At 40.0% G+C, this 22,985-nt stretch overlaps 1 protein-coding gene across 3 annotated transcripts in view; it reads left to right on the top strand.

The window, feature by feature from the left end:
- crsp7 (cofactor required for Sp1 transcriptional activation, subunit 7) overlaps window positions 1-22,985 on the top strand; it is a 136,357-nt gene that overhangs the window by 1,242 nt on the left and 112,130 nt on the right. The window contains exon 1 of one of the 3 annotated variants that reach the window (XM_073068859.1): window positions 9,384-9,402. The exons of the other annotated variants lie outside the window; for them this stretch is intronic. The gene's annotated coding sequence lies outside the window, so the exon portion shown is untranslated. Of the gene's footprint in view, window positions 1-9,383; window positions 9,403-22,985 lie in introns of those variants that run through there. 3 annotated transcript variants of the gene reach the window in all.

The following is a 22,985-nucleotide window of genomic DNA, read 5'->3' as shown; positions in this document are numbered from 1 at the left end:
TTTGAAAATACAAAATTTTAGGGTAATTCTAGTCATATGTAAAATAAAAAGCGAATCTCCTGTAATATTTTGCTGGATCATAGATGATTATTTCGATATTTTAAATAAAACTGACTTCATTGTGTAGAGGAATTCTGCTGCTTTCTTGCCAATGTTTTAGTGGTTTCAATACATTTTAATTAGTATATTTCTGACTAAATGGTGGATAGCAACTAAATGATAACTTTGCAGAAATTATGTAGCAATTAGCATTTTTCTTTTGAAACAGTGTATAGTGTTTTAAAATCAACGTTATATCGAAAGTTTAAGTTTATTAATATTCAATGTACATAAGAAAGCTTAAATTTCTTAATATTCAATGTACATAAGAAAGCATTTTTCTCATGGTGCTAGTCCTTGAGTGACAGACAAATTTGCTGTATATTCCATCTCAGCTTTGCAATGAGTTAGTCTGGCATGGTACAAAGGTTCAGTGTTTGAAACTCCCCCTGTTGTTGTTCTCCTCAAAGGTTGAAAGATTTGGCACCAGGAATATTAGGCAGACAAAATAATGCAGGGATGATCCCTTTATAAAATCTGTTGATGCTAGTGATATTTTTGGTTGAGTGCATCCTAGTATGACCTCGGCATTGTTGTTTTGTTATGCTTGTTCACTGGTTGGATATTTTAATATGCTGGCAGTCATCTTTCCAATTTTTTTGTGTAATTTTACTGTTCATAATACTTCATAAGGTTTTCCATAAGAATATTCGGGTTTCACAGAAAAAAAAATTGGAAATATTTTCAAGTCAGGCAGCATCTGTGGAAAAGGCAACAGTGTTCAGTTTTTTTGAACGTGATGTTAATTCTTTGTCTCCAGTGATGCTCACTGACCTGTCAAATATTTCCAGCGTACTCAGTTTTAATTGAAGATTGCAGTTTTTTCTTTTGCTTTTCATTTAATTTCATTGTGTTGGCTTCCATTTTAGCTTTTATTTATCCTTTGGTCTTAAAATGCTTTAAAAATTCTAACCTATTAGTAAATTTCGCTTCATAAGTATAATGTTAGAACTTTCAACACCTGACCATTCCTGAAACTAAATCCATAAAGGATGGCCATTCTGCAAACTATTCTTTTATTGATAAAATCCATAACTGCAATGGACAAAATAATTTGTATACTATGTGCAGTGCAAGAACTAAGTTTCTATTGTCTGATCTTTGGATGTAAAATTAAGTTGTATTCAGTGTGGAAGATGTACTGATAACAATGGCTGAGTTTAACGCTACTTATGGTCTTGTGTTTTGGGAGTGCTGTTAGAACTCGGTAGCACTGAATACATTTAATGTAGACTGTGCTCTTTATTCAAGGAGCGCACAATATGGCAATTAAGCTCCATATTCTGCTTCTGTTGGTCATTTTGAGTCCTTGTGAATTTTTGCTTTTGGGAAGTGGACAAAAAATTTAACTGTTATTTCTTTATTTGGTATACACCACACCTTTTATGTAAGGTCTCATACGTGAACAAGGAACTGGGACTCTTGTCCTCGTCCTTCTGCTTGTTGTCCCTCAGAAGTGAATGTGTGAACCATTCCGCAGCCTGTTGATAACAAGTTCGGATCTCTATAAGAGTGTGAGAATTAGAATGCTGTGTCAGCCAATGCTGAGCAAGCACCCATGAATGACACGCTTTAACAACAGGCTGCCTTGCTATGCCATTTGAGTACATCAGCTCACGTATTTATAGCAAATGATTGAATCATAAATCTCCGTCTTTTCATTTATATGGCAATTTGTCTTATTTACTTTTCTGGACCACCATCAAAGATTATGCAATAGCAGCTGCTGTTTATGAATGCAACCTAAGTACCTTGCCTCCCTACAATTGCAGGGTTAATAGACTGCAGATAAGTTGTCTAGGGACTGTCACAAGAAGCATGTCTTGTTTATTGAGATTTTCAGATTGAAGGGTACTGTTGCATCTCGGGAAGCAAAGATGGCTGGATAAATGGGATACCTCTTCTGTGACGTAGAAGTGCAAAGAGTATAATGCTTTGCTGAAATATTTTTGCATTGCTCAGTTGTTGAATATGCTGCAGGCCGCCAAAGGCTGTATCAAGATCTGAGTAACGCTTAGAGATGGATTGATAAGTAGTAAGTATAGGCCATCCCCAGGCTACGAACACCCAACTTGAGAGCATCCCTGCATATGAATGCACTCCCATCATCATTAGTTGCATGTGCATTCAATATTGTGGATGTATGGTTCTAATCCTAGTGCTTTTATTTCCGCCTGATATATGGACACCTATAGAAACAGAATTTGTTCTTTACCTGGAGATGGCCTGTAATCTGTACTAGACCCAATTTTGATATCATATCTACCCTGTTACTCAGTGGCATACCATCACCAAATAATCACCACTGGAGTATCTTGGTAAGCTGCTGTTCAATATTCAAGTCTTTATCACATCCACCCCTCCCAGAACTGAGAAGGCTGAAAAGAAAATTAGTAAATGGGTAATGCTGGGGGCAGCATGCAAGTGTCACCACACATTCTGGCACTAACATACCATGCCTACAATGCTCATAGAACAACACAGAACACAAAACAAAACACAACCAACAAGACAACAGCAAAACAAGCACAGTTCCTTCCTCTCAGCCGTGGGTTTGGACTTGAGCATGCAGGTATTGGGCCTTTGACTACTCCTGTGAACTCACCCAGATTCACAGGGGCTTGACATCTGGACTTGCAATTCGACTCCCCCCCCCCCCCCGCCCCCCGGTCTTCAATCTTTTTCATTAACACCAGCCCCTGCCGATCACTGAACACTAGGCCTTGAACTCTAGACACGCTGATGACAGACTTGAGCACTTGGCCTTGAACTTTGCTGTCACTAACTTGTGAACCCACTGGGGTCATTGGACTTCATTCCTTCTGCCGCATGGAACTCAGACACCGGGACCTGCCAACCACTCACTGACTCTGGGGATGTCATTCATATTTGTCCGTGCTGATCTTCTGTAACATGATTCAGTTCTTCAGATCTTCCCTCCTACAGGGCACTAGGCATATGATGAAATGCTGTCCATGTGACTTGGATGAGTGCAGTTACAACACTTAAAGCTTGGCATGATCAGTGGATGGGTTTATTGACACTCAACCTATCACACTGTCTTCACAAGCAGAGTACTTTAAATGAAATGCATTTCATCAACAAAATGTAATGCAATTAATTGCCAAGGGTATTTCTACAATGCCCCAAAACTCTTAACTGAGAAGGCCGAGAGTATTGGGTACCTGAGGCACCAGCTGTAAATTCCTTTCTAGGTTGAATATTGTCCTGATTTAGAAATAATTTGTTTATTGTTTCAATCCTGGAACAGTAGGGATACCTTCACCAAAGTACTGTAGAACTTCAAGGAAGATGTTCACCACGACTTTAAGGCCAGTTGATTTTGGGTACTAAATGCTAGTCCTTTCCTCATACATTTAACTTTATCCGAGGGTGACTAAATAGTCTCTAAAATTTTATAAATTGGAAGTATTTTCAAAAGGTATAGTTCAAGATTCTTTCCAAAGCAGTATCACAATTATTCTGTATAGCTTCTTGATCCAAGACCGAAATCTAGTCCATTGTTAATGGTTATAATAGTTTTTGATCTCTTCGTCTTTGATTTGATCCACTTCTTGACCTGGTTACAAGATAGAAATCTGCTTTTACAATGGAAAATGATATTGCTTGGAATATGCCCTTAATTCTAAAATGATGCAGAATACTTTGGGGCAAAACAAATCGGTGAATGCTCTTGTAACCTATATATTAGCATTGGAAACCTTAAAGATATTCTGACATTACAAAGCAGCATTTAAGGAAGATTGCCACTCAGGTTAATTGTTCATGTGATTCCCTCTCTTCCCCCCCCCCCCCCAAATCAGAAAGGTGTACTCGGGTGTCAGATGTTTGATGCTTTGCATAAGACTTTTCAAGGTAGATGTTTTCACTTTTTGAGTACTTGTTCTTTTAGCTTTTTGTTGTAAGTATATTTCCAAAGTGTGAGTTATCAGTGTGTTGGTTCTGGTTATCTTGTAATATATTTCAATAATGTTTAACATGATTCACGCTAGTATTGTGTTGATCTTTCTATGAGAGAATTTAGAATGCCTTTAAACGGATTAAGTTGATAATATGAGAATGTCTGTACAAATTATAGCTTAATTACATATCCCTATTCTAAGATTTCTTGGTAATGAGTGGAAATGTGGAAACAGAATTGGCTGTTCTACAGGCAGAAAAATCTAGTTTTAAATTTGTCTTCTATACTGTCCAGAAATAGCTTCTAGTCAAAAGTGCAGGTTTCTTTGGTGTTCACTTTACCAAGCTGTCCCTCATATTCTTGATTAGATCTGAATTGGCCACAACAAAACATATCATTTACTGGAATGGAACGTGATTGTGGGTTCTGGGTTGCAGCTGTGCTTTTTCCTATTATCTTGGATAAGTAGGATTATGGAGTCCACATTGTGAAATCTTGCTTGATGTACCCATATTTTTGAAATCTGATGTGTAAGAATGTATTTATTTAGGGATGCAGCACAGTAACAGGTCCTTCCAGCCCAATGAGCCCCAATTATATCACTGTAAATGATTAACCTTCTAACCTGTACATTTTGGGAATGTGGAAGGAAACCAGAACACCTGGAGGAAACCCACATGGTCATGGGAAGAACATGTAAACTTACAGACAGCAGTTGAATTGAACCTGGGTTGCTGGTGTTATAATAGTGCTACACTAACTGCTATGATACTGTGCTGCACGTATTGTTTTGTGGATGAGACAAAAAGCATTCAATTATGCAGAGTATAAAACACAATTATGTATAATTAATTGCTGCAAAGAAAATTTAGAATTGGAATTTTTGGCTCTGTGAAATACCCTTGAACTTGCGTGTTTCTCTATATTGGCTTAAGGGGTCAAAATGCTTAAGGTGCGATAACAATGCCTTGCCCATAAGTAGTCAGATCTACCTACCATTTGATATCCTTATTACATGCCAATTTGCATTTGTGAAAATAGATTTGGTTGTGGGCTGCTTGCAAGAAACATTATCTCACGCTGTTTACAAGTAACACAAGATACATGATCTGAAAAACAGACAAATGACAGGGGACAGTATCAATGCTTTTAAAAAGTTTGATCAAATTTTGGAGACTGGAATCTGGAGATAAAAACAAACTGCTACAAAAACTCAGTTGATTTGGCAGCATCTATGAAGGCAGAGGCATCTTTGATGTTTCCGGTTTAAACCCTGTATCAGGATAATTTTCCCGCACGATTTCCTCCCAACACTCTGCCTCCATAGATGCTAATTGACCTGCTGAGTTCCTCCAGTAGGTTTCTTAATCAAGCTTTTAATAGTTGCATCAAATAGTTGTACGCTGAAATTTTGAAAGCTATTTTAATTTTGGAAAGTATTTTGTAGCAGAATTACTTTGAAGATATCATTAGACTGGCAGTGCCAATGTTATTTACTTTCTGCTCATAAAACAAATTCGTAAGGATGCTGTATTGTCAAGTTTTCATTTGATAATTGTGTCAAAGTGCTTTTCTTTGAAAAATACTATTTTCAAAAATACAGAGGTGCAGGATTTATTGCTATTGAAGTGCTTCGATGTGGGAAAGAGAAATGAAGTATTCTATTGCATATTTGAGTCTACGGATAGAATGTTAACATACTTTCATTGCTGGCAGAAAAGGCTTCTTCCAGTTTGGGTGGCCATTCAGATGCTGCTTTATTAGTTGCATTTTTCAAAACGGAGCATGATCTGGACTTTTGTTCAGGAAGAGCATAACAGGGAAAACTGAGCTTGTCAACTGTGGAAGTTATTACATATTGAGGAGCTGTCATGTACCTGGAGAGATTTATTGGTCTGCTCTGCTAGTGATATATCTTGAGGCTTACTTAAAGCTTGTCCTCTTGCTTTGAAAAATATATTTTGGATTGAAATAGATGGTTAAATGAAACCATCCAATAAAACTAAAGAGTAAAATTTCTGTAAATTTTGTCAGAGGCGTTAAATTTGATAATACTTTATTCTGCCTTAATAACTGGAAATCACATTCTGAAATAACAAAATCGGGAATATATCTAATTTAAGAGTTTATAGTACATCTTTCATACTTTATCCATATTTCATTTTTTTCCAGCTTTTTCAGTTCTGGGGGGATGTAAACAAGCAAGATGTGAGCAGCTACTGAGATCTTTCTTTTGGCGGGGAAACACCAGGAACAGCTGAGCAGCTGTTGAGAAAGTGTAACATTTTAATCTCATAGCTTAAATGAATTAATGTTAGATGTATTTTATGCTGTTTTAAAGGCAGTCACAGAACTTATTAAACATGGAAAATGCAATGCGTGGAGCAACAAAACAGGCAATTGATATTTGCCATTGGTTTATTATTTTCCGTGTATATTAAATCTGTGCAATTTTATTGAATTGATTTTGTTCGTTGTAGCAAAGTTGATTAAGATTGTGATACTTGAAAAAGGATCTAGTGCTTTCCTGGTGTATGTGAGAAATAAACTCTTCTTGGTCTTCCAGCTGGGTACAGGTATCAATTTTAACCAATGTTTTGAAGATGAACTCTGCCATCTTTGGGATGATGCCTGGGCATGCAGGTCCAGTGGTATTTATTCCCCCTGTCGTCCATCCCTTCTGATTAGTTAGTCCTCATCCAATCAGGTTTCCGCTGTCCCACCTTGTTTACAACTGAATTCCAGTTCTTACTTAGAGTGAGACCTTCATCTTTGTTAAAATTCTTTTCCTGTTGCTTTATTTCAATAGCTTCCTTCATCAGATGGTCCCAAAAGCCATTGGCACAGCACAATAGTTTTGTACTGTCAAAGTCAGTCCTATGGCAATTGCTAATGCTATGTTTTGCTGCCGCCAATTTCTCCATGTAACCCAAACGGATGCACCTCCTATGCTCCTTGATGTGGGTTCCCACTATGCATCCCATGTGGCCAATATGCACTAATCTGCATTCACAGGGAATTCTGTAAACTCCAGCTGTCCTGAGTCTCAGGTCATCCAGTATTTCTTCAGGATCCTGGCAATCCTTCTAGAGACCTTGGAAATATAGGGAAGACGGGTACTAGTGACTGGTTTCTCCTTGTCGGGTTTCTTGGTTTTTCCATGGACTCATGGATTTATTCCGTGGATTGATTTCTTTCACCTTGTACCCATTCTGTAGGAATGTCACGCAAAATTGTCTTATTTATTCATGGAGACTCTCTGTGTCCAAAATAATTTTCGCACAGTTAATAAAAGTAGAAAGAACCGCTCAGTGTTGGGAGGACTAGAAACTGTCTTCCCTGTATTTCCTTGGTTTCTGGAAGGATCGCCACGATCCTGAAGAAACACTGGATTAATACCATCCACAGACCCATAAGGGAAGCTCTTCACAGCTTATGTGGGTCAAAGATGACCTAGGACTTAAGCCCAGGTTCTTTGAGTGTCGGGGGGCAGAAGTGAGTATTGTTACTATTACTAAGAAGAAGGTGCTTGGGAAGCTGAAAAGTCTGAAGGTAGATAAGTAAACTGGAGCAGATAGACAACACACCAGAGTCTGAAAGAGGTAGCTGAAGAGATTGTGGAGGTGTTAGTAATGATCTTTCAAAAATCACTAGATTCTGGAATGTTTACTGATGAATAGAAGATTGAAAATGTCACTCTACTGTATAAGAAGGGAAGGAAGTAGAAGAAAGGAGATTATGAGCTGGTTAACCTGACTTCAGTGGTTGGAAAGATGTTGGAGACTATTAGTAAGGATGAGTACTTGGAGGCACATGATAAAGTAGGCCAACGTCAAAAGGGGACATCTTCCTGACAGATGTGTTGGAATTCTTTGAGGAAATAACAAGCAGGATAGACAAAGATGGGTGTTGTGTACTTGGGATTTTCAGAAGGCCTTTGACAAGGTGCCACACATGAGGTTGATCAACAAGATAAGACCCCATAGTATCATAAGAAAGGTACTAGCATGGATAGAAGATTGGCTGACTGAGTAGATTGAATTGACTTGATTTCTACATCCTTCATATAAATGAGTAAAAATCTTTACGTTATGTTTCCATCTAAATGTGCAATTTTTAGTAATTTGTAACAAATGGTATGTACAACAGGACAGTCAATATAGCAATTGCATCAGTGTGAATTAATCAGCCTGATGGCCTGGTGAAAGAAGCTGGCCATGAGCCTGCTGGTCTTGCCTTTTATGTTGTGGTACTGTTTTCTGGATGGTAGCAGCTGGAACAGTTTGTGGTTGGGGTGACTTGGGTCCCCAATAATCCTTCAGGCCCTTTTTACACACCTGTCTCTGTAAATGTGAATAGTGGGAAGCTCACATCTACAGATGCACCAGGCTGTCTGCACCACTCTCTGCAGATTCCTGTGATTGAGGGAAGTACAGTTCCCATACCAGGCAGTGATGCAGCCAGTCAGGATGCTCTCAATTATGCCCCTATGCTCCTCAGAATTTGGGGACCATACCAAATTTCTTCATCCATCTGAGGTGAAAGAGGTGCCGTTGTGTTTTTCTCACCACACAGCTAGTAAGTACAGACCACATGAATCCTTGGTGATATGCATGCTGAGTTCACCACCTCAACCCCAGATCCATTGGTGTCAATAGGGGTAAGCCGGTCTCCATTCCTCCTGTAGTCCATTACCAGCTCCTTTGTTTTTGCGAGATTGAGGAGATGTTTTTTTCTTGACACCACTCTAGGACACAGCCCTGAGGGGCACCTGTGTTGAGGGGCAGAGGTGAGAGAGCTCACTCTTGCCACCTACTGGCAATCTGGCAAGAAGCCCAGGATCCAGCTACAAAAAGCAGGGTGAAGGCAGAGGTCTCTGAGCTTCTTGTCAAGCCTGGAGGGAATTATGGTGCTGAATGCTGAACTGTAGTCCAAGAACAGGATTCTCACATAAGCATCCTTGTTCTCCAGATGTGTAAGGACGGTGTAGAGCTGTGGCTATTGTGTCATATATCGATTGGTTGTGTCGGTAGGTGAATTGTAGGGGGTCCAGTGTGGGTGGTGGTATGCGGCAGATGTAGTCCTTGACCAGCCTCTCAAAGCATTTGCTTATTATTGAGGTGAGTGTGACAGGACACCAGTCATTCAAACATGTTATCTTGGTCTTTTCAGGTACAGAGAAAATGGTGGATGTTTTGAAGCAGGAGGGCACTCTACACTGGGAGAAGGAGAGATTAAAAATGTCTGTAAACACACCTGCCAGTTGTGCCACGCACATCCTGAGTATCTGCCTTGGGATGCCGTCCAGTCCCGCAGTCCTGTAACTGTCCATACAAAGGAAATACCTGCGTGCTTCGGCCTCAAAGCTGATCAAGTTGCAGGTAGCTTTGGTGGCTCTTCTCAGACTCGGTGTTGGGAATAAAGGGAGCCTTTTCTGGTTGGCTGCTGGTGACTAGTATTATACTACGGGGGTCAGTGTTGGGTCTGCTTTTTGTGTTACAGTATATGTCAATGATTGGGATGAAGGAATTGATGGCTTTGTGGCCAAGTTTGCAGACTATACAAAGATAGATGGAAGTATAGGTGGTATTGAGGAAGCAGGGTGTCTGCAGAAGGACTTGGGCAGATTGGGGCAATGGGCAAAGAAGTGGCAGATGTAGTGTAGGGAAGTGTATGGTTACGCATTTTGGCAGAAGGAGTAAAGGCACGGGCTATTTTCTGAACGGGGAGGAAGTTCAAAATCAAAGGGACTTGGGAGTCCTCGTACAGGATTCCCTAAAAGTTAGCTTGCAGGTTGAGTTGGTAAGGAAGGCAAATGCAATATTAGCATTCAATTCGAGAAGACTAGGATATAGAAGCTGAGGCTTTATATGGCATTGGTCAGACTGCACTGGAGTATCGTGAGCAGTTTTGGCTCCCTATTTAAGAATATTTAAGATGTGCTGACATTAGAAAGAGTCCAGAGGAGGTTCACAAGAATGATCCCAGTAATAAAAGCGTTAATGTTTGAGGAGTGTTTGAATTCTCTGGGCCTGTACTCACTGGGAATATTGACACCTGGACCCTTTGAACCTCAGAGCCAGTCACGGTGCTGAGACCTGACAGCTGCTGCTAGGCCCTGAAAGTACATACCCTTCAACTGTTGAGGGAGATGTTCTTGTGAGGGGAATGACCATGGGATACCTTGCAATGAGTGCCTTTTGCCTTTAGTTCTCATCTATCTGAAGCATGTACCTTGGGTGTAACAAGCTCACTAAAACACTCATCAGTGATTCCCTCATTCTCTTGGATGGTTCTGAGTGCATCCAGATGGACCCCAAGTTGCTTGATCCAGTCTATGAGGAGTTGAAGTCCTTTTGGTGAGAGTAGTTACATGATGTTGAGTAGGGTGTTAAAGGCTTCAGACCCACTGCTGAAAAAGAATTGGCTATATATTTCCTCATTCAGACATTTTTTAGTGTTTGTGAGATGCTGTTAAAATTACTTCGGCAGTCACTAAAAGTGCAGTTTATGGATGGTATACACTGCACTTCCTCTGAGCTGGTGACAGACAGTGATTGGCAGTGGTTGATAGTGTGAAAGTCCTGGTGTTAATCCTGATCATTGATCAAGAGCTGCCATTTAGGCAACTGGACAGCATTCAATTACACTTGCATCTTGTAGATGCTGGAAAGGATTTGAGTGTAATGAGGCAAGACACTCGCACAAGATAATTAACTTCTGATCTACTCTTATAGTCGTGATTTTTTGGTTTTGGTTGGTCAGTTGAATTCTGGTCTCCTCCACCCCCCTTTCCCCCTCCCCATCTCTCAGGTTGTTGATGGTGGAGGATCTTTGTGACTGAAATGAATATTGTGTATTAAGGTTTGGGCATTAGAACCTCTTATCTTTCATTGGGGATGGTCATTACCTCAAACCTCAGTGGCATGAATGTTGTCTAAATCTTCAGTGTATGCTCCATGAATTGCTTCATTTGCTGGGTAGTAGCACTTAGAGAATATCCTCACTTCTGAATTTTTATGATGGAAAGAATGATGGATAAAGCAGCTGAATACGGTTGTGTCAACGATAAAAATTACCCTAAGGAACTCGAGTGATGACCCAGGACTGGAATGATTGATGCGTGATAACTGCAAACATTTTTCTAGAAAAAGGCATGACTCCATTAGTGTTTTTTTTACCTGATACCTTTTGACTTCAGTTTTACTGGAGTGCTTTAGTGGGTCATATGTTGATGTGAAGATCAGTAATCTCTTCCAGCTGGTATTTGGTTTGTGTTTGCAACATGGTTGTAATGAGGTCTGGAGCCAAATGGTTCTGATGAAACCCAAACTGGAAATCTGTGATCAGGTTACTTTGGAGAGTAAGTACTGTTCAAGGACACTGTACTACTTGATGATGATTGAGGGTAGATGGGCAAAAATTAGTCAATATATTTGTGTTTCCTTTTGTAACTAGGGAATATCTATGCAATTTTCCACCATTGGTTACAACTCTAGCAGCAACTATACTGGAACACCTTCCAGTTTAGTTTGAAAAGCAAGCTGACTCTTGCCTTTGTATCTATTGTTCTCAGCTCTTCCTTGAATTGATTTGTGGCTGTGGGAATCTTGAGAGAAAGCTGAGATGGGTTTTCAGTAATTCTGGTTTACAAAGGAGTAAAGTTAGACTTCGGAATTATCCCAATTTAATAAAGTAATCAGAATTAGTATTTTGAACTGTCTTTCATTCACAATGCTAACTTTGGAATTTTGTTAATTTTTTTTAAATTCAGCTATGACAAAATATGGAAATGTGGGTAGCCTGCTGGAACCCAAAATGCTTTGTAATAAAACTTTGGATATGCAGTATATTTTCCAGTGGTTAATCAGGTGACAGTTACACTATCTGATCAAATTAGCCACTTGGAAAATGCAGCATTTTCCAGATTTAGGGTTCTTTCGCTATATGTTCCTGTGGATCTATATGGAAATTGCCTGGTAATAGGGAAGTTGTAGAACTTTGTAAAGAAGAAAAGTCAATTTCTGGCAGACTGTTACGTCCCAGCTTTTGTTTCTGAGGCCTTAATTGTCAGTTTTGCAAGATACTTTCCAGTACTAGTGACAAATGAAAGACTAATTACCGAAACAGGATTTGTATTTCTGTGCTGTGTAATTTTTTTAAAACTAGACCGTTTATAATCCATTCTCTGAAATGCTGTTTAACTCCTTGAGTGCTCTAATTTGTTTAACTTGCCTACATACAGTACGGCTATTACTAACCTTTCTTGTGAAAGGGCTTTTATGTTGGTTATGAATTTTTTAGTTGCCTAGTGACAATTGCTCAAATTATCTTGAGCCATTTTTTTTAAAACAAAAGGTTTTTTTTGTTCAATACTCTCAGGGTTGGAAGTAAAGTTGAAATATTAAATTTGAATTCATCCACCAAAAAACACAGCTGCATGCACATTTCCTGATGAGGTAATGGCTTTCTCAAAATTCTAGTTTACAAGTTAGACACTAACACATATATTAAGCTCCTTGAGCCTGCGCTGCCATTTAATAAGACCATGGTTGATCTTACTGGAACCTCTGCTTTGTTTCCAAGTGATCTGAACCAGGGAAGTGAAGAGTATTCTATATATTTGTAACTGGTGCCTTGGAAACACTGGAAAACCTTTGGGGTATTGGAACATGCATCATCAATTGCAGGGAACCCAACTCTGGCAGCCACAGTCACAGTTGAACTTTTAGATAATGATGACACCCCCACCTCCTAGAATGTTGCTGGTGTGTGACTCTGTGCATTGGTTATGCCATTGAATATAGTAGGCTCTTTTTGCAGGTGGCCATTGTCCATTTCTTTTGTGTTGGTGAATGTTTCTTGGTCACTTATTAGCCCATGCTCAACATTGCCTAAATCCCATCATTGTTGCACATAAACTGAACATTGTGCAATTATCAGAGAGCATCCCACTGATGAAAAGGAAGATTGAAATAGCAGAATATGTTTAAGCTTAAAATTCACTGCACTAAGAAGACTTGTAGGAGCTATAGCATTTTTCTTTTCCATGTTTGCTTTCAGACTTTCAAGTGTTCTCCCCTTAATGCACATTGACCACCTTTATCAGGATTCTCTAATGCCACAATATCAAGGGAAGTCACTCTTGCCAAACATCTGAAATTCAGCTCAGCCCTTTATCACAGCCTTAATTCAAGTCTACTGCATGTAGCAGAATGGTGGTAAAATCATTCTGCTACCATCAAGGAAGAGATACAGGAGCCTGAAGACATACACTCAATGTTTCAGAAACAGCTTCTTTTCCTCCGCCATCAGATTTCTGAATGGACAATGAACCCATGAACATGTCCTCAGTCTTTTTTCTACCTCTCATTTTGTACTACTTAATTTATTTTTATTATTCCGTATTGCAATGTACTGCTGCCTCAGAATAACAAATTTCACAGCATATACCCATTGCTATTAAATTTGATTCTGATTTTGACAATATTTTTGCAGCTACCAATCTTCTCAACGAAACTTTCTCATCATTAATGCCTGATTTAATAACCACATTATGTCACTGTGACTGCTTCCCCCAAACACTGACCCTGTTTGCACTTTGTAAGGGATATGGATTAAATGAGGTTGTCTGCGAAATATTTTAACCACCTGCACAAATCTAAGTTCACTGTAAAATCCTTGTTAGCCTCTGTTCTTGTTATCGCAGGAATTTCCTTATTTTCTCTATTGCAAATTGTTTTTTTTAGGCAGTAACTCCCTTGCTCTTCAAAGTGGTGTGGCCAGGCCAAGGTTTAACATTTCATCGAATAGTATCAGAATCATATTAATTTTCACTGATTTGCATAATGTGAAATTTGTTTTGCGTCACCAGTACAGTGTAAAGACATAAAATTGGTACAGATTACAAAAATAACATACTAAGAAAAGGAATTCATAGGTTGTTCCGCAATCTGAGGGAGGGGATGAAGCTGTTTCTGAATTGAGTGTGGGTCTTCAGGCTCTTGTACTTCGTGGTAGTAATGAGGATCGGGCATGTCCTGGATAGTGATGCTCAGTGATGGATGTCACCTTGAGGCATTAACTCCTGAAGATGTCCTCGAGAGAGCTGGCTAAGTCTAGAACCCACTTCAGCATCTTGCGATCCTATGTATTGGAGCCTCCATGTCAGGCTGAGATGGAACCAGTGAAAATACCTTCCATTGTACAACTATAAAAATGTGAATAAATCTTTGACGTACTAAGTCTCTTCAAACTCCTATCAAATTATAGCCACTGGCATGGCTTCTTTGTGATTACATCGATGCATTGGACCCTGAATAGATCCTCTGATATGTAGATGCCCACAAACTTAAAGCTCTCCCTTTCCAGCACTGACCCCTCACTGAAGATTGCTGTGTTGTCCTGACTTCCCTTTCCTGAAGTTCCACAATCAATTCCCTGGTGTTGCTGACATGAAGTGCAAGGTTGTTATGACACCACTTTGCCACTGATCTGTCTCGTTCCTGTACACCTTGTCTCATTGGCAGTGAAATCTCAGAATTTATAGATAACACTTATGTGACATCAGCTTGGTTTTATTGCACTTGGGTGTTTATAGGGTGAATTTTGAATTCAGAGTCTTCTGGTTCAATATTTTTCCTTTTGGTAGTTGAACCAGAGCTGAATTAAGATTTGCAATCTATGATTGGAATTTTTAGAAATTAAATGTGGGTTGCCATGCATTCCATTTGCTGCTTGGGGCTTTGGATGGAGTCAATTTCTAAAGACATATTTTGTATATCCTCTGACACTAATAATATTCCGTTGTTAAAATTGTGTATCAAAACTCTTACTGTCTATGGAAAAAGCCTGTTTGCATTTACCCTATCTGTACCACTTATAATTTTATATACCTCCTATCAAATCTCTGCTGATTCTCCTACACTCCAAGAAATAAACTCCTAATGTGTTTCAGGCTCATGTACCACTTAACTGATAGTAGTAATGAGAAGTAGGCATGTCAGTATGGTGAGTTCTTAATGATGGATGCTTCCTTCTGAGGTGTCACCTTTTGAAGATTTATTTATTTTTTATTATTGAGATACGGCGTGGAATAGGTCCTACCGGCCCTTTGAGCTGCGCCACCCAGAAATCCCCAATTTAAATCTGACCTAATTATGGGACAATTTACAATAAACTATTAACCTGCCAGCTGGTATGTCTTTGGACTATGGGAGGAAACCAGAGCACCCAGAGTAAACTCGCGCAGTCAGGGAGAGAATATACAAACTCCTAGCAGGCAGCGGCAGGAACTGAACCTGTACTGTCTCCTGTACTGTAAAGCATGCTAACCATGATGCTGCTGTGCCACCCCAAGATATCCCCAGTAGTGGAAGGCTCATGCCCATAATGGCTTAGTTTACACCTCTCGACAGCTGTTTCTGATTCTCTGTATTGGCACCTCCATATCAGGCACCGATGAAACCAGTCAAAATGCTCTCCACAGTACATCTGTAGAAATTTTCTAGTCTTTGTTAGAGATATTTCTTGCTTATTTACTACTATTATTTCTTTCTGTATTTGCACAGTTTATATGGTGACCTATAAGTACTTTGAGAATAAATTTACTTTGAACTAAATCTCCTCACCTCCTAATAAGCTATAGTCACTGGCGTACCACCTTTGTATTTTCATCGGTATGTTGGGCCCAGGATAGATCTTCAAAGATGTTGACACTGAGGAATTTGAAGTTGCTTACCCTTTTTACAGATGACCCATTGCTGAAGCTGCTGTGTGTTTATTCATATTTAATCCATTTGTTGGATGTTGGCCGTATCAAAGGGTTGAGAACTTCCATTTTCCTATGATTAACATACAGTCTCTTTAGCTGCAAACACTTCACATTTTCAAAGAACACATACAAAATGCTGGTGGAACACAGCAGGCCAGGCAGCATCTATAAGGAGAAGCACTGTCGACGTTTTGGGCCAAGACCCTTCGTCAGGACCCTTTGCTGGTGGAACACAGCAGGCCAACATTTTGTGTGTGTTTGAATTTCCAGCATTTGCAGATTTCCTCGTGTTTACATTTTCAAAGACTTGGTTTGCACTGGAATTTTAATTTGGATAAAATCATATTCAGATTAAAATCTTAAACGTATTAATGGTGCTTAGATTCAGTCTTCAGGCACTTTGTAATTAAACATTTTAAGATTGAAATTTTGATTTGGTTTAAAAGGGCCCACATTTCTTAAATTTTTTGCTGCCACATTGAGTCATTATATTATTGGACTTACTACAATGAAATTAATTGAATGTTTGGTAGATAAATTTATTTATGGAGGTGCAAAATGGCAAGGAGTACCCCGTACGTCTCAGTATTGAGTGGTATGAGGAAAACCTGGGAGTTTATATCCAATTAATACTTCATTTTCCTGGTATCTTTATGCTAGTAAAAAGGCAAACTAGCACTTTTCCTTTGAGCACAGAGGAGGGAGCTTATGTTAGAAATACCTGCAGCACTAATTAGATGGCAGCTTGAGTAATCTGTTCAGTTCTGGTAACTGTTACAATAAAGATGTGATTATACTGGAGACAGTACAGGAGAGATTCCTTGCAAATTTATTTCAATACAGGAGGTGGCCTTTCAGCACATTAAGGCCATGTCATCTCTCTGAGGAGCAATCCCTTCATTGCTGATCTCATTTCTTGGTAGCCTTACAAATGTTTCTCACATGCCAATCATAAGACATAAGAACAGAATTAGGTAATGGTCCATTGTGTCACCTCCAACATGCAGTCATGGCTGACCCTTTTTTCACTTCTTCAGCCCCACTCCCTAGCCTTCTCCCTGTAATCTTTGATGCCATGGCCAATCAAGAATTTACCGATCTCCGCCTTAAGTAGACCCAACCACCTGGCCGCTACAGCTGCCTGTGGTAACAAATTCCACATTCACCCTCCGGTTAAAGAAATTACTCTGCATCTCTGTTTTAAACGGATACCACTCTTTTCCTATTCTCCCCCACCTGACCCCCACTTTCCTCAGCTCCCCTTTGATTCTTTTCTCACTTGCATACACAAGGAACAACCTAGTTGTCAGTTAATCTACAAGCATTTTGGTAGGATGTGGAAAGAAGTCTGAAACTTCAGCATTTCAGTGAAACCGATATGTCACTGGGAGAACATGAAACTTCACATTGATGGGTTCAATCCTATCCTTTTCTGTCAAGTCCTTGGAATTGGGACAACTACACTACTATGCTGCCCATCTGCTACAGATGTTACTGGAACTGGAAAACTTTAGTTTTCTTTGGAACAAGGAGTGGAGATCTATCACATTTAGGGCTTAGAGCAGGGATTCCCAACCCAGAGTCCACGGACCTTTCGCTTAATGGAGGGGTCTATGGCTCAAAAAAGGCTAGGAACTCCTAGCTTAAAGTGAATGGGAAAGACCTATGTTCTAGCTGTAAAATCAAAAACTTGTTGGCACTGATTAAAAGCAGATTAGAGGAGAGGGTTGTGATGAAGGGTCTCAGCCTGAAATGTCTGTTTACTCTTTTCCTTAGAGGCTTTCTGGCCTGCTGTGTTCCACCAGCAGTTTGTAGGTGTTGCTAGTGGAGAAGGGAAGATTTTTTTGCTATGATAGCATAGCGATTACTGCTATTACAGCTTGGGGTGTTGGAGTACGGAGTCCAATTCCAGCATCCTCTGTAAGAAAGTTTGAACTTTCTGTGAGTACATAGGTTTCCTCTGGGTGCTCCAGTTCCAAAGATGTATGGATTTAATTGATCCTTGTAAATTGTCCTGTGATTCAGCTAGGGTTAAATAGGTGGGTTGCTGGCCAGTGCAGCTCCTTGGGCTGGAAAGACCTGGATATGGTTGTACTAATTGGCCAACTATGTGCTAGAGAAGTCCTCATTGCATTTAATTGGCAATTGGATATGTACTTTGCACTCTGATCTGCAAGGCAATGGATCAAGTTTTGGGTGGAATTAGATTTTTCAACAAGATTAAAGCCCCACCCACCTCAATCATGGAGTTACAAAGAGTTTTACATTTGTTTTGTGTTAATTTACCCAGGTGCTATAGAATTATTCCTTAGAATTTCCATCAGCGAAGTTTTCTTCTCACTATCTCTCCAAGATATAATTCATGCTGTGTATTCAGTAATTTTCACAAATTTGTCAGCAGTGTTTGACACTATAACCACTTACAGGTAGATCTGCACCCCCAAAATCAGCAGAGCCCAGGACATGATTGCTGAAGACATGGTTTGAAGCACTTGCAGTTATTTTCTGATAGAAGTGACCAATTAATATTCTTCAGCCACTTCCACTCACTTCAGATCATTTCCCAAAATGGCTGACAACAAGGACTTCGGAATTGATTAGCGTCCTGCCTTTATACAAAGTGTTTGTAAACAAGGCCTTTTTGTAATTTTTAAAACTCGTAATATAATAGGCTTCAGCTTTATTGCTCCTGATGAGCATATATTGGATATCAAGAGCTGAATTGAAGTGTTGGGGTCCAGGCCTGGGAGCGAGGAGCAAGTCAATGTTTGGCCATTGCTGAAATGCACGTGGTGCTCATTTGAAACAGCAAATCCAAGGTGAGCAGGGCCTGGGTCTGAGAGCGAGGAATGAGCTGATGTAGTTTGGGCCAGATCGGAAAGGTTGGGTACAGGCCGAATCGAGGCTGTGTGGCCCGGGTCCAACAATGTATTGAAGCAGCAGGGCCCAAGTCCGAGAGTGAGGAACTAGCCAATGCTTGGCTGTTTCAAGTACTAGACCAGATTGAAAAGGTCAGGATGTCAGGGCTGGAGTTAAGGGACAGTGTTCAGTTCACAGCTTGGCTAACTTCTGCACTGACTTGAGAATGTGGCCTGCAGCTAATGGGCTCCTGGACTGGTTGTAGTGATGACTGCGTTCATGGCTGTGGACTCACTTACGTGAACTTTAGTTCTGTATGTTATTTGCTAAATTTTTTCGTTTGCACGATTTGTTTTATTTTCGCACATTGGGTGTTTGATGGCCTTTTTTATTGAGTTCAATTGGGTTTTTGTTTTGTGATGCCTGTAAGGAGATGTATCCCAAGGTTCAGTGGTTCCATTTAATATCAGACAATGTATACAGTATACAACCTGAAATTCTTACTCTATGCGGACTTCCTTCAAACAAAAGAAAAGCCCCAAAGAATGAATGGCAGAAAAAACATAAGAACTCTAAAGCCACCTGCCTTCTATGCACAAGCAGGAGCAAGCAGAATCAACCCTCTCCCGTCCCCTCCACCCAATTATTCCAGCAGAAAGCATCAGCACTCCTACCACCCACCATGCAAGCAACAGCAAAGTCCTAAAGTGAGGCCATGGTCTACAGTCCATCAAACTGTATTGTTCATCCCAGTAGTTCGACATCCCTCAAGCTTTCTCTCTCTCTCTCTAACAAGACGGAGAGATATCATTCATTCCACCATGAGAGGGGAGATGAGCTTGCTGTTTCGATGTTGCATCTGTAGCTTCACTTTTATTTCGAGTTTCCCCTAACTGTCTCACAGTCGAGAGAAACAGAGAGCAATCATCTGAGTATAAAGGCCACCATTGTCTCTGTTCCAGTTTCCCATGATGCTTCAGTTCGCGACACTTGTGAGAAATCAAATCCACAGGGCTGCGTAAGGCCACACCCCAAAGTGCCTGTCTTCTAAGCCACTCCTGAAGATATCAAACATAGTCAAAATCATCAAGAATGGGAGCAAGCTGCAGTGAGGAACTGTAGTTTGAGTGCCACTGTGGCTCACGGACTCCGACAGGACCTCAGTCACCTTGAAAAGGAAAAGAAGAAGAATTTAAACTGTTTCACTGATGGGCTGGGAGAAGTCACCCTCTTGTGTTACCTTTAGTTCCTTCCCATTATGTACTTTATATATAGCATATGTACTTTTTTTTGTAAATTTTTTTAATTGAAGTTCATCATCAAACAAACGTTTCCATAAGATGTATTTCAGACATTGTACATCTATATTATATAATCATATCACAGATCTCCTCAAAGTATTTATCTGAGGTATACACTTATAGAAAAGAGTGGCAAGAAAAACAAGCAAAAGGAAAGAACCATGTACAAGTAGGGAGTGATTTTTTTTAACAACATATTCATTGATTTGTGAGAATAAAATTAGGCCTATGAGGCATTATGTAGTTAAACCATTTTTCCCAGTATGAATCAAATTGTTCCAGTTTATGATTAACAGATGCTGTTATCTTCTCCATTTTGTAAATGTCCATTGTAATTTCCATCCATGTATTTAAATTTGGGCTCTCCTGTGATAACCATTTCCTAGTAAGAGTCTTTTTACCAGCTACCAACAGTATATTCATTAAATATTTATCTCTTTTCAACCATTCTTGAGGTATATATCCAAAGTATATGGTCTTACTCTCTAAGGCAGGGGTGTCAAACTCATTTTAGGTCACGGGCCGGATTGAGCAAAATGCAGCTTCATGCGGGACGGATCAGTCGGATGCGTGCGAACGCAGCTTTTGTTGCCTCCGTTTTTTCAGCCTGCTCTCATGTGTCTCAGTCTCTGCTATAACTACAAAGTGTTTCACTTTACAAATTCCGTTTCTTATGAAGAAGACTGCCGAATAAACACTAAAAACCCTGGAAACCTGGTACCTGAATAAACTCAGCATTAGCCATATCATATGCCATAGGCGCTTCGATTACTGTGGCCAGCTTTAATAGTAATTAGATATTATCTCGCGGGCCAAAGATAATTCCACTGCGGGCCTTGAGTTTGACATATATGCTCTAAGGGTATTTCACATTTAAAGATGTCTTGTAGGGCATTGTGTATCCCCCTCCAATAGTTTTTGATAACAGGGCAGTCCCAAAAAATATAATGATTTGCATTTTGATTTCCACAATTTCTCCAGCAAACAGGGAGGTCACTATCATAATGGGATTTCTGAGAGGGTGTAATAAAATAATTAAGTTTTTCCATCCAAGCTCCGTCCATTTCTGTGAACTGGTACACTTCCATTGATATCTCCATATTGTTGTCCATTCTTCCTCAGATATAATTATCCCTCCTTCCTGCTCCCATTTTGTTTTAATGTATGAAGTCAAATGTATTTTACGATTTGACAAACCCTTATACATGCTTGAAATGATCCTACTACCATTATCTGGATTATATGTTTTTCTAAAGAGCTCTATCAAGCATGTATTTGCCTTGGTTACATTTTTTAAGCGTCTTATTAACATTGTCGCATCTATAAATACTGATAAAAAATCTTCTTTTTCTAATAAGTGTTTCTCTTTAAGCATTTCAAAACTGGGGACTCGATCTGAGATGTCCCTGACTCTGGCACATGGGAGGCAACATATCATCCAGGAATCTCATTGTTGTCCACAGAACCTCCTGTATGTTCACCTAACCAATGAATCCCCTATCACTAGATCTTGCTTCTTCTCTCCTTTCGCTTCTGAGTCAGAGTAAGACTCTGTGCCAGAAACCTGACAGCAGTGGCTCCCCGACCCCCAACAGTATCCTAAGAGGTATACCTGTAGAAGGGAATGGCCACAGGGGTACTCTGCACTAGCTACTTATCTCCTTAACCCCTGCTGACAGTCACCCAGTTATGCATCCTGCACCTTGGGTGTAATTCCCTCTCTCTATTGCCTGAGAATCAACCCCTCGGGCTCCCAGATAACCCGGAGTTCATCCAGCCCCATTTCATTGACATAGTCTGAGAGAAGCTGCAGCTGTATGTTCTTTTAGCAGGTGACGTCATCAGGGACACTAGAGATCTTCCTACCTTCCCACATCCCACAAGAGGAGCGTTGCACTATGTTGTCTGGCATCCCCATTGCTCTACTGAGCAATAAGAAAGGAAGAAGGAAAAATTAAAATGAAAAAAGAATCAATAACTTCTGACTCACCTGAGCTTACTTAAACTACCTACTCTTAACACTAGCTCATTCAAACAGCTACTGTTTGAGTGGGTCAGTATTAGACTGGGGAGTTTGGATTGGCCCTCTGAGCTAGCCTAGTGTAACCAAAGGAACAGCGGTGCATCGAATGTCCCAACTGCCCACACTCACTTCTTTTGAAATTTTTCTCCCTCTGCAATCCAATGTCTCCAAGGGAACTGTGACGTGCAGAATAAATCTAATGTGGAGCTAAGAAAGAAAAAGAAAGCTGCACTACTTAAATAACCATATAACAATTACACCATGGAAACAGGCCATCTTGGCCCTTCTAGTCCGTGCCGAACGCTTACTCTCACCTAGTCCCACTGACCTACGCTTAGCCCATAACCCTCCATTCCTTTCCTGTCCATATACCTATCCAATTTTGCTTTAAATGACAATACCGAACCTGCTTCTACCACTTCTACTGGAGGCTCGTTCCACACAGCTACCACTCTCTGAGTAAAGAAATTCCCCCTCGTGTTACCCTTAAACTTTTGCTCTCAACTCATGTCCTCTTTTTTGAATCTCCCCTACTCTCAATGGAAAAAGCCTATCCACGTCAACTCTATCTACCCCCTTCATAATTTTAAATATCTCTTATCAAGTCCCCCCTCAACCTTCTACGCTCCAAAGAATAAAGACCTAACTTGTTCAACCTTTCTCTGTAACTTGGGTGCTGAAACCCAGGTAACATTCTAGTAAATCTCCTCTGTACTCTCTCTATTTTGTTGACATCTTTCCTATAATTCGGTGACCAGAACTGTACACAATACTCCAAATTCTGCCTACCAATGCCTTGTTCAATTTTAACATTACATCCCAACTCCTATACTCAGTGCTCTAATTTATAAAGGCCAACATACCAAAAGCTTTCTTCACCACCCTATCCACATGAGAGTCCACCTTCAGGGAACTGTACACCATTATTCCTAGATCACTCTGTTCTACTGCATTCTTCAATGCCCTACCATTTACCATGTATGTCCTATTTGGATTATTCCTACCAAA

The sequence above is a fragment of the Hemitrygon akajei genome, chromosome 16, assembly GCF_048418815.1.
Source record: "Hemitrygon akajei chromosome 16, sHemAka1.3, whole genome shotgun sequence".
Classification (NCBI taxonomy): domain Eukaryota; kingdom Metazoa; phylum Chordata; class Chondrichthyes; order Myliobatiformes; family Dasyatidae; genus Hemitrygon; species Hemitrygon akajei.
The sequence above is the reverse complement of the archived record's forward strand: the minus strand, read 5'-3'. Positions and strand labels throughout refer to the sequence as shown.